Below are 14202 nucleotides of genomic sequence, written 5' to 3' on the forward strand. Positions count from 1 at the left end.
CCTTCATCCATCGGATTTTCCAGGCAAGAGTACTGGAGTGGGTTGCCATTTCCTTCTCCAATGGAACACTCAGTTCAGTTCAGTTCAGTAGCTCAGTCGTGTCCAACTCTTTGCAACCCCATGAATCATAGCACACCAGGCCTCCCTGTCCATCACCAACTCCCGGAGTTCACTCAAACTCACTCCATCGAGTTGGTGATGCCATCCAGCCATCTCATCCTCTGTTGTCCCCTTTTCCTCCTACCCCCAATCCCTCCCAGCATCACTCAACAATAAAAAAAGAAACTGCTGATACATGCCATAACTTGGGCAGATCTCAAGAGAATTATACTGATTAAAAAAAGCAAGTCACAAAAAAAATTACTTTCTATGTTATTGCATTTATATAAGATTCTTGCTGGTTTTAAATTTTATTTTTTTGGCAATATCACACGGCATGCAGGATTTTAGTCCTCTGAGCAGGGATCAAATCCATGTTTCCTGCCTTGGAAGCATTGGTCTTAACCACTGGACTGCCAGGGAAGTCTCTCTTGTTTTTATTTTTTAGTATTCTTTTTAATTTTTATTTATTTATTTTATTTTTGGCTATGCTGGGTCTTTGTCACTTTACACAGGCTTTCTGCAGTTGCACTGAGCAGGGACTACTCTTCATCCCTGCACGTGGGCTTCTCATTGCAGTGGCTTCTCTTATTGTGGAGCACAGGTTGTAGGCACATGGGCTTCAGTAGTTGCAACACACAGGCTCAGTAGTTGAGGTACATGGGCTTAGTTCCTCCTTGGCTTGTGAAATCTTGCCAGACCAGTGATTGAACCCGTGTCCCCTGCATCGGCAGGTGAATTCTTATTTACTGCACAACATTCTTGAAATAATAAAATTATAGAGATAAAGAATAGATTAGTGGTTGCCAGGAATTAGTGACTAGAGAAAGGGCAGGGTACATCCTAAAAGGGTAGCAGAAGGGAATTGTGTGGTAATGGAATTGTTCTGTATATTGATTGTGGAGTGGAGACAGTTACATGAATCTACACATGTAATAAGGTTGCACAGAAGCATGCACATACCAAAAAAATTAGTGCATGTAAAATGATGAGATTCGAATAAATTCTGTGGATTATATCTATGTCAGTTTCAATATTGTAGTATAGTTATATAAGATGTTACCATTAGAGGCACTGGATGAAGGATACATGGGCTTCTTCATACCTTTTTTTTTTTTAGCAACTTCCCATGAGTCTAAAATTCCAAAATTAAAAAAATTTCTAAACAGAATCAGAAAAACTGATTGAGGGCTTCCCTGGTGGCCCAGTGGTTAAGAACCCGCCTTGTCATGCAAGGGACGCTGGTTCGATCGCTGGTTTGGGAGTACCCCACATGCAGCAGAGCAACGAAGCCCATGTGCCACAACTACTGAAGCTCACACACCTCAACGAAGAGTCGCCCGCATTCACCGCAACTAGACAAAAGCCTGTGTGCAGCAGTAAAGACCCACCGCAGCCAAAAAATAAAGCATAAATAAATAAACCTTTTAAGAAAACAAAAACTAATTGAGACTCTAGTAGTCTAAGTGGAAGATGATGGTGGTTTGCAATGGGTGGTGACGAAAGAAAAGTAGTTAGTTACAGGGTATGTATTTAAGGTTGAACCTGAAATAGGAGGGCAGGGGGCAAGGCACAACCCCTAAAGAATGACATAGCTATTGACAAGACAACATAAACTGGTTTGAACCAACTAGGCCCAAGATAGAGGAAGACTGGATTCCAGTAGACCTTGAGCCTTATTATATGCTCATTGAAATGCATTTGTATGCTAACAGACTCACCTGAAGGCACCATGGCAGTTGAAGGCCAACTATTAAAGACCAGAAGTGACCAGTGGCTCAATTCCTAGACATCCTGCCTCTTCCCCAAAATAGTTGGAATAATACTCTCAGCTGGCCCATTAAAAACTTGGTAACCACCCTGTATTTCCAGGCTGTGCCCATCTTTTGAGATAGACTGCATTTTGTCTATTAAATGTGTATCTCCCAGGGTGTCTCCCCTTCTGAGGGACCCACACTCTGTCTATGGAGTGAGCATCTCCCTAAATAAACCTGCCTTCTCACTTGATTCTCAAGGCAGAGGGTCTTTGCCTGTGTGCTTATATCTCTCACAAGCATCCTATATTAATAAATCTACTTATTGCTTATCACTTTGCCTCTCACTGAATTTCTTCTGTGTTAAGACATAAAGAATCTGAGCTTCAGTGAGTCCTGACACCAGGTGAGTGATTTTAATTAAAAGACAGTGGGTTCAAGGGACTTTTGTGGATCAGTGATTAAGAATTCGTGCTTCCAGTGCAGAGGGCACAGATTCGATCCCTGGTCAGGGAACTAAGATTCTGCACGATGTGTGGTGCAGCCAAAAAATAGAAAAAGACAGTGAGTCCAAGTCTGAATCTGAGTTCAAGTCCCAATCTGAGTTTTGGCTGAGTTCAAGTCCCATATGAACTGGGCGGTTTCAAGCCTATACCTGAATCTTGCTGATGGATAGGATGTGGGGCAGAGAGAAGAAAAAAGAGTTGTTGACTGACTGCTAGTTTTCTTTTCTTCTTTTTTTGTAGAAAGTGAAAGTTGCTCAGTAGGGTCCCACTCTTTGCAACCGCAAAGACTATACAGTCCACGGAATTCTCCAGGCAAGAATACTGGAGTGGGTAACCTTTCTCTTGTCCAGAGGATCTTCCCAGCCCAGGGATTGAACCCAGGTCTCCCACATTGCAGGCAGATTCTTTAACAGCTGAGCCAGAAGGAAGCCCAAGAATACTGGAGTGGGTAGCCTTTCCCTTCTCCAGCAGATCTTCCCAACCCAGGAATTGAACTGGGGTCTCCTGCATTGCAGGTGGATTCTTTACCAACTGAGCCATCATTATCAGCTCAACAGAGTTCTATATAAAGCACCTTTTTAATGTTTGGAGTCCACTCTACTAATACTTCTAAAATATCTGTGTACAAATTAATCACTGGGAATTTGTTAAAATGCAAATTCTGACTCAGTAAATTCTGGGATGGATTCTGAGAATCTGAGGATTCCAATGCTATTGATTGGTAGACTGCAAGACCGTGTCTTAGAGTTAAGTTCTTTTAACTTGATGATTTAAACTTTATTGGGTGGGGAGGGTCTTGCCGAGGCAAATACTGGAGAAGGGAGATGGGCAATAGAAAACAGGACGGTCTCATCTCTTCCTCAAAGCCATTCTAGTTACATGATTCACCTTAATTTTCCTTTCCTAACTTTACACAAAACCCTCCATGCTTCCATACACAAATGTTTCTGCAAACCAAATCAGAAAAAAATACGAATTTAAAGATGAAAGTAATCTTAACTGGCAAATGCACCAATACTGTCTCCAGAAACCCTATCTATGGGTTTCAGTGTCTGCTTGAAACCTCCAAGAATGGGGAATTCACTATCTCGGACATTCGGTCACTGGCTTTTCACCCACTCCTTGATAAAATCTGCCAATCAAATATATTCATCTCCCAAAATAATAATAGCAGTAATGTTTAGTGAATTGTACTAACGATATCAACTACTGTGAAGAGAGAAAGTGGGGTCACTAGACTGCTTTGATAGAGTAAAGGTTTTATAGAAGAAGTAGGATTTGTGTACACAAAAAGAAGATAGTAACTAGATAAGTTTGTAGGTACTAAGAGATTAGGAAAGCAGCAAAGAGTAAAGGTATAAGAGAAAAGCAGAAAATGTTTGAGAAACTGATTAGACATTCTTAATAAAGTGCTACAGTACAGTCGGGGATAGAACCACCAAGATTAAAGACAAATTTTAAATGCTAGGTTAAGTTAGGACCTTCGGCTATAATTAGTGGAAACCCACTGAAGCTTGGGGATAGGATAATAACATGAGAAATATCTTAATAGTCTATAACAACAACAACAAAAAACCTATCAAGGCTGATAGGGATAGAATAGGATAGTTACACAGGTGGTTGTAGAAGTCCCAGTAGAAGATTATAGATAGAGAGGGAAACCTAGGAAAATCTGGGAGACCACTGTAAGTTAATGATCGCTCAAGAAAGCTATGGGAATTTTGTGGAATGAAGCAGGCTTACTTAACTATAAAGCACAAGATATACCTCAGGTCATTAAGTGAAAGAAAAATATTACCACCCTTCTGCTGATTTGAATAGGTGCGTGACAGTCCTAGTTTGACCCTGTAGGGTCAGACACTCTTCTGTCAGATACAAAAGCAGGAGCTAGTGATGTAAGCCTGCTGCTGCTGCTGCTAAGTCGCTTCAGTCGTGTCCGACTCTGTGTGACCCCATAGACGGCAGCCCACCAGGCTCCCCCGTCCCTGGGATTCTCCAGGCAAGAACACTGGAGTGGGTTACCATTTCCTTCTCCAATGCATGAAAGTGAAAAGTGAAAGTGAAGTCACTCAGTGGCATCCGACTCCCCATGGACTGTAGCCTACCAGGCTCCCAGGCTCCCCCATCCCTGGGATTCTCCAGGCAAGAACACTGGAGTGGGTTGCCATTTCCTTCTCCAATGCATGAAGGTGAAAAGAGAAAGTGAAGTCGCTCAGTTGTGTCTGACTCTTAGCGACCCCATGGACTGTAGCCTACCAGGCTCCTCCGTCCATGGGATTTTCCAGGCAAGAGTACTGGAGTGGGATGCCACTGCCTGACATCTACTCAAAGAATGAGGAAGAAGGTGTATTTTCCCCTTCCTCACTTTCCTTTGATTATAAAAATGTAGCCCACTTAATCCAGAGGGCAGAGCCCCCTCACCTGCCGGCTTACACCTCTCCCAAGTGTGCTATATTAATAAATCTACCTCTTGCCTATCACTTAGCCTCTCGCTGAATTTCTTCTGTGCTGAGGCACAAAGAACCTGAGCCTCAGTAAGTCCAGACATCAGGTGAGTGATTCTAATTAGAAGACTGTGGGTTCAAGTCCCAATCTGAGATGGATGGTTTCAGTTTCATTCATTCACTTTCAGTTCAGTTCAGTCTCTCAGTCGTGTCCGACTCTTTGCGACCCCATGAATTGCAGCACGTCAGGCCTCCCTGTCCATCACCAACTCCCGGAGTTCACCCAAACTCACGTCCATCGAGTTGGTGATGCCATCCAGCCATCTCATCCTCTGTTGTCCCCTTCTCCTCCTGCCCCTAATCCCTTCCAGCATCAGAGTCTTTTCCAATGAGTTAACTCTACAAAGATACAGATAGATCAGAAGAGATGATTCAAAATTACCCTGGTATGTAGGAAGGGCTATGTTTTAGACAATAAAGAATCTAGCTAAAATTTGGAAGAGCAAGAAGCTGGAAGAAAAGAAACTCATTATTAGGATGCTGACATCATCAATAATCAAGGTATAAGGATTAACGTGGTAAAAGGAATGTTTATAACAGAATTTCTAGGATAAACTGACAGGAATTGATCAGATAAAACTGAAAAAGCGAGAGAGGACCTGTTTAATAGTGATGATAGTGCTAAGGAGCATGGCTCTGTTTTTAAAAATGTGAGGTGGTGTTTTTTTTATTTTGGCTGGGCTGGGACGTCGTTGTGGCATGAACTTCTCTAATTATGGCAGGCAGGCTTAGTTGCTCTGCAGCATGTGGGATCTTAGTTCCTCAACCAAAGATTGAACCCTGCATAGGAAGGCAGATTCTTAACTATTAGACCACTAGGGAAGTCCTGTCAGGGTGATTCTTGACTCAGTCACTTATTAATTATATAAACTTGCAGAAGTTATCCAATATCACTAACCCTCAGTTTCTATATTTGATAAACCATCATAAGACTGTTTGGGGTATAAAGTAATTCAATAAAAGTTTAACACACTGTCTGGCACATAGTAAATAATAAATGTCAGCTTTTTTTTTATATAGCTATGGGTGACAAAATTATTACACCTAAGGAACTGTGACAATAATGATATTAACAGAAATAGGGAAGACCAGAGGGAGTCAGCTAGAGGAAGATGAGTTTGATGTAACGACAAATCTGATGGAGAGCAATGCAAGAGAGAAAATATGGAGTGATCAACTGAGGACATTTATCTGGGGTTCAGAAGAGATGCTAGGTCTAGGGAGAAACATGTAGAAATTATTTGCATAAAAGTGATCTGTAAGTCTACAAAATATTTACGAAGGGGCAATATTTACCATTCATTTATTACACAGAAGTGAATAATGACCAATGTTTATTGAAAGTTTGCCAAGTACAAAGTGCTTTACTTACAGTAATTTTTAAAATCTGAACAACCCCTTAATAATATACATACTACTATTATCCTCAATCTATTTTTTTTTATCTCTGTTTTTTTTTTAAAAAAAATTAAAAATCCTGGGACTTCCCTGGTGGTTCAGTGGTTAAGAACCCTCCTTGCAATTCAGGAGATGTGGGTTTGATCCCTGGTAGGGGAAATAAGATCCCACATGCCTCAGAGCAACTAAGCCTGCATTTTGCAAATACTGAGCCCCCGTACTTCAGAGCCCTCATAGCACAACTAGAAAGTCTGTGCACTGAAAAAAAAAAAAAAAAAATCCCTCGTACTGCAACTAAGACCCAATGAAGCCAAATAAATAAGTATTAAAAAAGAAAAAAAGAATCCTAATGACTTGAGGTAGATGATGCTTTTGTCAGATAATGAAGCAGTTAGGTGAAAGCAGAGACAGTACATTGCTGACTAAGTTCCGTCTAGTCAAGGCTATGGTTTTTCCAGTGGTCATGTATGGATGTGAGAGTTGGACTGTGAAGAAGGCTGAGCGCCGAAGAATTGATGCTTTTGAACTGTGGTGTTGGAGAAGACTCTTGAGAGTCCCTTGGACTGCAAGGAGATCCAACCAGTTCATTCTGAAGGAGATCAACCCTGGGATTTCTTTGGAAAGAATGATGCTAAAGCTGAAACTCCAGTACTTTGGCCACCTCATGCAAAGAGTTGACTCATTGGAAAAGACTCTGATGCTGGGAGGGATTGGGGGCAGGAAGAGAAGGGGATGACCGAGGATGAGATGGCTGGATGACATCACGGACTCGATGGACGTGAGTCTGGATGAACTCCAGGAGATGGTGATGGACAGGGAGGCCTGGCGTGTTGTGATTCATGGGGTTGCAAAGAGTCGGACACGACTGAGCAACTGAACTGAACTGAATATATAAATAACAAAACTGAAGGAAAGAAAGCACTGATTTGAAATTTTCTTCTTCTATGTTCAGATGGAAAATTAAGAAAACTTCCAATTCAAAGTTCTAGGCACAAAATTCAGGTATGTCACATGGTGGACTTGCTTCTTCAACTGGAGATGAATTCAGCAGCCAGTTCTAAGAATCCCCACTTTAACAAACAGCAAGCTACAAAATGATTGTTGGGAATTTCCTGATGGATCAGTGATTATGTCAGGGGAAGCACACTGACTGAAACTGCTCGCCCTGGCCAGGCACCATAGTAACCATTTATGTGAGTTATTTTACGACAGGAGGTCCTGGTAAGGAACATGGAACTAACAAGTCATCACCAACCGCAAGAGTTCAGGAAAGGTCAAAAGGAGACACCATGTGTCCAACCACCTCCGAGAACCCTTCTCGCTGGCATCCATCTTGGCTGAGCAAAGCATGCGCCACCAGGAAGGACTTTGAGTCAGAATGATTGGTGAAAGACAACCTGAAAACCAACCCCATTAACACAAAACCCGAGACTGTGAACCACAAGGCAGAGCAGTTCTCCCGGGTTCCTTTACCTTCCTGCCCTCCGCCAGATGCCCCTTCCCAATAAAGTCTCTTGCTTTGTCAGCACCTGTGTGTCCTCAGACAATTCATTTCGGAGTGTTAGACAAAAGACTCCCTTTCAGGCCCTGGAAGGGGTCCCGCTTCCTGCAACAGTTAGGACTCTGTGCTTCCACTGCAGTGGGCATGGGTTTGATCCCTGCTTGGGGAACTAAGATCCTGAAAGCCACATGGTGCAGCAAATTAAAAAAAAAAAAAATTATCCCCATGAAGAAGATAGTGATTGAATTTGATTTTTGCAGCTTGGCTCAATCCCCAAAGTTCAGGATTTGGAGTCCTAAAGTCTTCTTTAGCATTTAACTAGTTCATTATTGGTGGAAGAGGCTGGGACTATCTCTCTACAAGTAAACTGACGTTTGTCATAAATCACTTTTATAATGAGAGAGAAACTAGATCATGTTGCCATGTCTCCCCATTCACCAAATCTTCCTGGGTGATGCAGAATTTATTCCCACGTGGGCAGGGGTAGAAGTACACCTCTGAGTTGTTTACATATTGGAAGTCCTTGATCTCCACCTCATCGTGAAACACTGCCATCATCACTGGGGCCATAGAGGTCTGCCACTTCTGCTGTCCTACCCAGGCCAAAGCCAGTCCCCAGGTCCCCAACCAGGCAGGCCTATTTGTATTCTTCAGGTGAGGAAACTGAGGTCCATGGGGCTTGGGTAACTTGCTCAAGTTTAGATAGCTAAAAGAGGTAGAACCAGAATTTAAACTAATTCATGCAGTGTTGGAGCCTGGGCCGTAAACCACATATGTGCTGCTTCACTCTGCAAAAAGTTATATTCCCGGTCTCACTTCCATGGAGGGAATCACTGTGGGGTGCAGAGAAATCATTATTCTAAACCAATACTCTTAATACTGCGGAAAAAATAGAATTGACTCAGGTCATGATTGTCTTGTTATTAATGATTTAAGGGATCAGAACAACTAATGCATTATGCCTGTGTATGAAAAACAGAAAGACATCTGGGAATGCAGGGCAAAAAGAGAACATTCATAACAATATGTGGGAATGGGCCCCCAGGGCATCTTCACTGTCTGTAAGCAAGAATGAAATATGAACCCTCCCACCTTTGACTCCAGAGTCAAACTACAAATCAAACAGCAGGATCGTTTGGTGAGGGTAACTGCCTGTTGCACAAAAACTATACACAGATCATCTGTCTGCCTCTAGCTACAGAGTGTGGAAGGGAAAACTACCTCCTCAGTCTTCTGAGTGATACCCTGATCACTGAGGGAGGGAGAGGGAGGGTTTTTCGGGACACCTGCATTATTTGCTGATTGGGGAAGGAATCACTCCTCACATAGTCTGGTTCAACAACCATATAAAAAGGGCACTATTCTAATTCCTATTTTACAGGTGGGGAAACAGAGACACAGGAATGTTAAATAACTTACCCAAGAATGCAAAACTAGTAAGTAGTAGAGCTGGGCTGTGAATCCATCTTACTCTTACTCCAGAACTCACATGCTTAACTACCATGCTATACCACATAGAATACGATGTCCTCAGAAATCACAGACTTCTCTGGCCCAGTGAGACCTTAAGGTTCACAACCCAACCCAAATTACATCAGTCATCTTTGTTGTATTCAACTATATTGCCTGCTTTTGATATCCCTGAATTTTCTGCTCTTGCCTCTGAATAATAACACTAATACCACTGATCTTGTCTCCATAAACTCCTCAATCCCATTTATTTTTACATTCTCTTAAAACTCTCCTCTTGTCTCAACTTTGTTTCTTTCTTTTTCTCTTGTCTTCAAGTTTTAAGCTTGGTATAATAAAGGTAATAGGTATATTAAAGCCTTTAGCAAAAAAAAGGACTTTGCCTATAATAGTCCATCCACTTGCCTTAACCCTGATAGTCTTTCAGGATAAAACTCTCTGGGGAAAGGATTATGTAGCTGAAGAGGTTCTACATTCAGAGCAGGGATTTAGTTTCAATCTGTTTCTTGCTTTCACATCCTTTGATTCTCCAGAACGCCTACTGGAAGCCTGCGACTCACACATGGTATCTTTGGTCTGTCCTATTGAAGATGACGATAGTAGACTAATTCAGCAATATCTCTCCTTCCTCCCTTCAACCTCTTCAAATTGGTGCTGAATGTAAATGTCATATAATCTGTAATTTCTATAATACTATGATTGTAGTGCCTTTTGTATTAGTCAGGATAGGCTGGGTTGTGCTTAAGAAGAAAATGTCTTGGTGCACGCACTTAAACTGATCGTGAAACAGGAGGGAGGCAGGCAGGACACAACTTGGAGAGAATGACATTTGAGGACAAAACATAAACTTATTAGAATCAAATGGGTCCAAGATGGCAGACAAGTCAACTTCAACTAGAACTTGATCCTTAGTATATGCTCATTGTAACTCATCAGCAAGCTAAATGACACACCCAGAGGCACCATGACAGTTCCAAGGCTGACCATCAAAGACCAAAAAGTGGGCAGTAGCCCAATTCCTAGAAAGCTCTGCCCCATACCCCAGATAACTGAAATAATCCTCCCATTCATTACCCGTGAAATAACCCAGCTCATAAAAGCTAACTACACCACATTTCAAGGCCAAACTCACCCTCTGCAATGGCCCACACTCTTGTCTATGAAGTGTTGTTGTTGTTGAGTTGCTAAATCATGTCCAACTCTTTGTGACCCCCATGGACTACAACACACCATGGTCCTCTGTCCTCCACTATCTCCTGGAGTTTGGTCAAATTCATGTCAACCCAGTTGGTGATACTATCTAGCTATCTCTCCCACCCTTTTCTCCTTTTGCCTTCTTTGGACTATGTTTCTCTCTAAATAAATTCACTTCTTACCTATCACTTTCTCTCTGACTGATTTCTTCCTGTGATGAGACATTAAGAGTCTGAGCTTCATTAGGTTCTGAAACCAGGTCTGTGATCTCAGTTGGAAGATCATGGGTTTTGGCCAGGTTTGAGTCCCAGCACATGGGTTCAAGTCCTAATCTGAGTTGAAAGGGTTTCATTTCCATGGCTTAACATCTTAGTCACTTCAGATGATATAACAAAAATACTAGGACTTCCCTGGAGATTTGGTTATTAAGACTCCATGCTTCAAATGCATGGGGGGTGGGGGGGGGACATTCAATCCTTGGTTAGGGAACTAAGACCCCACAGGCCACACAGGGAGGCCAAAAGACAAACAAAAAACCCAAAAATACTATAGACTAGGTAGTTTATAAACCACAAACATTGGGGAATTCCCTGATGATCTAGTAGTTAGGTCTCTGCATTTTCACAGCCAAGGGCCTGGGTGCTCCAGGAGCTAAGATCCCACAAGCCACGCTGTAGCCAAATAAAGAAATAAACAAACAGCAAACATTTAGTTCTCATAGTTCTAGAGACAGGGAAGTCCAAGATCATGGTGCCAATAGATTTGGTGTCTAGTGAGAATCCCCTTCTTCACTGATTGCAGTCTTCTCACTGTAACCTCACACAGTGGAAGCAAGCATGGGGTCTTCCAAGATCTTTCTATAAGGACATTAATCCTATTCATGTGCTTAGTCACTCAGTCATTTCCAACTCTTTGCGACCAAATGGACTGTAGCCCACCAGGCCCCTCTGTCCATGGGGATTCTACAGGTAAGAATACTGGAGTCGATTGCCATGCTCTCCTCCAGGGGATTGTCCCAACGAACAGACTGAACCCAGGTCTCCCACGTTGCAGACAGATTCTTTACTGTCTGAGCCACCAGGGAAGCCCCATGACGGTGGAGCCCTTCCCAAAGGTCACATCTCCTGATACCATTATCTAGGGTCTAAAGATTTCAATATATGAATTTGGTTGTCCAAAGATGGGGATGGGACATAAACATATAGTTTATTGCACTGATCAAAACCAGACTTTATCACTCACCTAAAATCTGCTGCAGGGCCATGACCTCTGTGGTTAGTTCTTCCCCTGCAATGACTTGGGAGCCTGATTCTTTCCAACATGTGACTCTCCCATCTAATACAAAGCCTATGTGCTGCACAACAAGGCAGAGACAGCTGCAGAGTCAGGCAGCAGCCCTTAAATGGCGGGCTTGGCCTGGAAGTGATGCCTGGCACTGTTCCTTCCAGTCCATCAACCAGAATTAGTCAAATGACCCTGCCTAACTCTAAAAGAACCCCATGAACAGTATGGAAAGGCAGAAAGATAGGACACTAAAGGTTGAACTCCCCAGGTTGGTGGGTGCCCAATATGCTACTGGAGATTAGGGAAGAAATAACTCCAGAAAGAATGAAGAGACAGAGCCGAAGAAAAAACAACACCCAGTTGTGGATGGGACTGGTGATAGAAGCAAGGTCCAATGCTGTAAAGAGCAATATTGCATAGGAATCTGGAAGGTTAGGTCCATGAATCAAGGCAATTTGGAAGTGGTCAAATAGGAGATGACAAGAGTGAACGTCAACATTTTAGGAATCAGTGAACTAAAATGGACTGGAATGGGTGAATTTAACTCAGATGACCATTATATCTACTACTGTGGGCAAGAATTTCTAAGAAGAAATGGAGTAGCCATCACAACAAAAGAGTCCAGAATACAGTACTTGGATGAAATCTCAAAAATGACAGAATGATCTCTGTTCATTTCCAAGGCAAACCATTCAATATCACGGTAATCCAAGTCTATGCCCCAACCAGTAACACTGAAGAAGCTGAAGCTGAACGGTCCTATGAAGACCTACAAGACCTTCTAGAACTAACACCAAAAAAAAAGATGTCCTTTTCATTATAGGGGACTGGAATGCAAAAGTAGGAAGTCAAGAAATGCCTGGAGTAACAGGCAAATTTAGCCTTGGACTACAGAATGCAGCAGGGCAAAGGCTAATAGAGTTTTGCCAAGAGAAGGCACTGGTCAGAGCAAACATCCTCTTCCAACAACATAAGACAAGACTCTACACATGGACATCACCAGATGGTCAATACCAAAATCAGATTAGTTATATTCTTTGCAGCCAAAGACGGAGAAGCTCCATACAGTCAGCAAAAACAAGATGGGGAGCTGCCTGTGGCTCAAATCATGAACTCTTTATTGCCAAATTCAGACTTAAATTGAAGAAAGTAGGAAAACCACTAGACCATCAAGTATGACCTAAATCAAATCCCTTACGATTATACAGTGGAAGTGAGAAATAGATTTAAGGGACTAAATCTGATAGACAGAGTGCCTGATGAACTATGGATGGAGGTTTATGACATTGTACAGGAGACAGGGACAAGACCGTCCCCAAGAAAAATAAATGCAAAAAAGCAAAATGGTTTTCTGAGGGGGCCTTACAAATAGCTGTGAAAAAAAGAGAAGTGAAAAGCAAAGGAGAAAAGGAAACATACCTAGTTGAGTGCAGAGTTCCAAAGAATAGCAAGGAGAGATAAGAAAACCTTCCTCAGTGATTAGTGCAAAGAAATAGAGGAAAACAATAGAATGGGAAAGATTAGAGATCTCTTCAAGATTAGAGATACCAAGGGAACATTTCACGCAAAGACGGGCACACTAAAGGACAGAAATGGTGCGGACCTAACAGAAGCAGAAGAGATTAAGAAGGGGTGGCAAGAATACACAGAAGAACTATTCAAAAAAACATCTTCATGATCCAGATAATCACGATGGTGTGATCACTCACCTAGAGCCAGACATCCTGGAATGTGAAGTCAAGTGGGCCTTAGGAAGCATCACTACGAACAAAGATAGTGGAGGTGATGGAATTCCAGTTGAGCTATTTCAAATCCTAAAAGATGATACTGTGAAAGTGCTTCACTCAACATGCCAGTGAATTTGGAAAGTGCAGCAGTGGTCACAGGCCTGGAAAAGGGCAGTTTTCATTCCAATCTCAAAGAAAGGCAATGCCAAAGAATGCTCAAACTATTGCACAATTGCACTCATCTCACATGCTAGCAGAGTAATGCTCTAAATTCTCCAAGCCAGGCTTCAACAATACGTGAACTGTGAATTCTAGATGTTCAAGCTGGTTTTAGAAAAGACAGAGGAACCAGAGATCAAATTGCTATCATCCACTGGATCATCAATAAAGCAAGAGAGTTCCAGAAAAACATCTATTTCTGCTTTATTGACTTTGCCAAAGCCTTTGACTTTGTGGATCACCACAAACAGTGGAAAATTCTGAAAGAGATGGGAATACCAGATCACCTGATCTGCCTCTTGAGAAATCTGCATACAGGTCAGGAAGCAACAGTTAGAACTGGACATGGAACAACAGACTGGTTCCAAATCGGGAAAGGAGTACGTCAAGGCTGTATATTGTCACCCTGCTTATTTAACTTCTATGCAGAGTACATCATTAGAAACGCTGGGCTGGATGAAGCACAAGCTGGAATCAAGATTGCCAGGAGAAATATCAATAACCTCAGATATGTAGATGACACCTCCCTTATGGCAGAAAGGGAAG

General features: G+C 42.2%; 1 pseudogene; it reads right to left on the reverse strand.

Annotated features, from left to right (window-relative positions):
- Nucleotides 8070–8317, reverse strand: LOC102177466 (annotated as a pseudogene).

Source organism: Capra hircus, chromosome 19 (genome assembly GCF_001704415.2).
Source record: "Capra hircus breed San Clemente chromosome 19, ASM170441v1, whole genome shotgun sequence".
In the NCBI taxonomy this organism is placed as follows: domain Eukaryota; kingdom Metazoa; phylum Chordata; class Mammalia; order Artiodactyla; family Bovidae; genus Capra; species Capra hircus.